At 34.0% G+C, this 3,268-nt stretch overlaps 1 protein-coding gene across 5 annotated transcripts in view; it reads left to right on the forward strand.

Annotated features, from left to right (window-relative positions):
• Nucleotides 1–3,268, forward strand: part of LOC106869747 (soluble guanylate cyclase 88E) — a 142,281-nt gene that overhangs the window by 122,197 nt on the left and 16,816 nt on the right. The window lies entirely within an intron of this gene.

Consider the following 3,268-nt stretch of genomic DNA (forward strand, 5'->3'; position numbering starts at 1 on the left):
TCAACTATGCATTCTGTTTATGCTACTTCTATCCTTGTGACATGTCACAGCCATTTCCTGCCAATATAAACATACACACATACATAAATATATATACATACACATATATGTGTATATGTGTTTGGTTTTTACTCTGTTCCCCTACAATCATCTACTTTTATTATAAGTTCTTTTGGCATTCTTATTCTTTATCCTTTTTCACATTATGTCTATCTTGTTTCTTTGACATGCTTTAAACTTGATTTGATTCCCCCCTCCCCTCTACACAAACACTTTCTTTTTACATTTTCCTTTGTCTGATATTTCCTGTTTACAGCCTTGTCTGTGTATATATCTTCCTGTATGTAGGAGTGTATGTTTTTGAGCATTTATGTAACTATGTGTGTATCTGTTTTATTTTTCTTATATATATATATATATACATATACATATATATATGTATGTGTGTGTGTGTATATATATATATATATATATATATATATATATATATAAGATATATATACATGTATATATAAATACACATATATAATGTATGCATGCTTGTATGTATGTATATATGTGTATGTATATATATATATATATATATATATGTATGTATATACATGTGTGTGTGTGTGTGTGTTTGTGCATGTGTGTGCATGTGTATGTGTGTGTGTTGTTTTCATCTTTCAGAACTCAATCTCTTCACCTTTTGTTTTTAATTGGCTTATTCATTACAGTACACAATATGTCACTTTAACTTGTAGCGGGGTTGGAGTGGAGCAGGAGACAGAAATTTGTGGTTTTTTGATAATTCATTTATTTATAAAACTCCTCCCAAATTTAAATTATATCTGGCAAGGGGAGCCCTAAATACCCTCTCATGAAGAAATCAAGAATATAATAATAATAATCTTTTCCACTAAAGGCACAAGGCCTGAAATTTGGTGGAGGAGGATAGTCAATTACATCGACCCCAGTGTTCAACTGGTCCTTAATTCATTGACCCCAAAAGGATGTCAAAGTCAACCACAGCGAAATTTGAACTCAGAATATAACAGATGAAACACTGCTAAACATTTCATCTGGTGTGTTATCAATTCTGCCAGCTTGCCATCTTCATGTAATAATAATAATAATAATAATAATAATAATAATAATAATAATAATAATAGTAATAATAATAATAATAATAATAATAATAATAATAATAATAATAATAATAATAATAATAATAATAATAATAATAATAATAATAATAATAATAATAATAATCTCTTTTACTATAGGTGCAAGGCCTGAAATTTTGTAGGAGAGGACTAGTCGATTACATCAACCCCAGTGCTCCACTGGTGCTTGTTTTATTGACTCCAAAGGGTAACAGGCAAAGTTAAGTTTTTCTACCATAGTCACAAGACCAAAAATTTTATGGAGTGCTCAACTGGTATTTATTTTGTTGACTCTGAAAAGATGAAAGGCAAAAATCTTCCTCAACAGTGTTTGAACTCAAAACATAAAAAGCCAGAAGAAATAACTACCATAACAACAACAATAATGATAATAACAAGAGCACTCAGAGAGTGCAAACCTCTGCCAAGGCAACACCAATGTCCTCTCAATGCCAGAGATGATTTTTAAGATGAGAATATCTGAAAGAAACTCAGCTGCTCTCACAAGTGAGAATACTAAAAATGAACCTGACTGCTCTCAAAAATTAAGTAAAAAAGAAAACCGGAAAAATAATCCATAATCCTTGTCAGGTACAGGATTGATGCCAAAATCTAATCAGTTTGTGTTAGTCATAAGGCCAAACATTCCTGAAAGTTTTATCAGAATCCATCTAAAAGTTCTTGAGATATCTTGTCCATGGACAAATAAACAAACAACAAACTTAACAGAAAACAATACCTTCGCCTTTGCTAAGGCAGAGGTAATAAAAGCGGTTTCAAATTTTGATACAAGGTCAGAAATTTCAAGGCTGGGGGATGTAAGTCAATTACATCAACCCCAGTGTTCAACTGGTACTTATTTTATCGACCCTAAAAGGATCTAAGGCAAAGTCAACCTCGGTGGAATTGGAACCTAAAACATAAAGAGGGAGGTGCAAGACTAGCAATTTTGAAGTCGTGGGGGCTAGTTGGTAGCTATTTTGAGGTGAAAGGTAGTGGTTAGTCAAGTGATGCTTTATTTTATTGAACCCAGAAGGATGAAAGGTAAATCTGATCCCAGCAAGATTTGAACCCAGAACAATAATGGCAACACAACTTTTCATACCCATTTGCAAATGTCATGTCAATAAATAGTTTTTGGGCATAACTAGATTCCTGTGAGAGACATAAAGTCTGGCACAACTGTATTATGATAATCTCACTCACCATCCCCTGACATTTTCTCCCAGAGCAAGAACGAGAAAAGTTCACATACTTATGCCTTGCAAAAATGAGACAGGGTGTAGTTCTGCCTTCTAGAAAAGAAACAGATATTAGCTGGTGTAAGGGTTAGTATTTTTCTACTAAAGAGGTAAAACATATGGTACTATCTGTCTGTTTGCGAAAGTTGAAGTGTTAAGATCTACACCCATGCTTACAATTTTATCACCGTACATGAGTCAGCTCAGCACTGGGTTGATAGTGAAAGACATCGCTAGTGACATTAACTCGGTGGTGTTTTGTTGATTTTGTGGTACAATATGGGTGGTTTGTGAGAGCCAACGTGACAAAGAATAACATGTGATAGAGAGAGGCCAGTATGATTCCACAAAACCACACATCCATTACAGAATTGTGACAAGTAGATACGGAAAAATAAGCAGTGAGACTTATGGAGTTGAATGGAAAGTCAAGATGTCAGACTTGTGGCAGTAAAAGCAAGCAGAAGTCTTTCTGCTCTGCAGAATTAAAAGAAGAGAGACAATAACATCAGCAGGATCCAGAGGCCGCCTATCCAGCAGCATCATTAGTTGAAGCCTTGGAATTCTTTTCTACTCAAGGCACAAGGCCTGAAATTTTTGAGGAAGGGTTCAGTCGATTAGGTCGACCCCAATATGCAATTGGTACTTAATTTATTGGCCCCGAAAGAATGAAAGGCAAAGTCAACCTCAGCAGAATAAAGCCTTGGAATTGATAGAGAATTGACAGATATTTGTCTTCATCTTGTTTGTTGTTAACACAACGTTTCAGCTGATATACCCTCCAGCCTTCTTCAGGTGTCTTGGGGAAATTTCAAACCTGGGTTCTCATTCCTAAGGTATTTTTCGATGTTTATTATTATTATTATTATTATTATTATT

The sequence above is a fragment of the Octopus bimaculoides genome, chromosome 7 (assembly GCF_001194135.2).
Source record: "Octopus bimaculoides isolate UCB-OBI-ISO-001 chromosome 7, ASM119413v2, whole genome shotgun sequence".
In the NCBI taxonomy this organism is placed as follows: domain Eukaryota; kingdom Metazoa; phylum Mollusca; class Cephalopoda; order Octopoda; family Octopodidae; genus Octopus; species Octopus bimaculoides.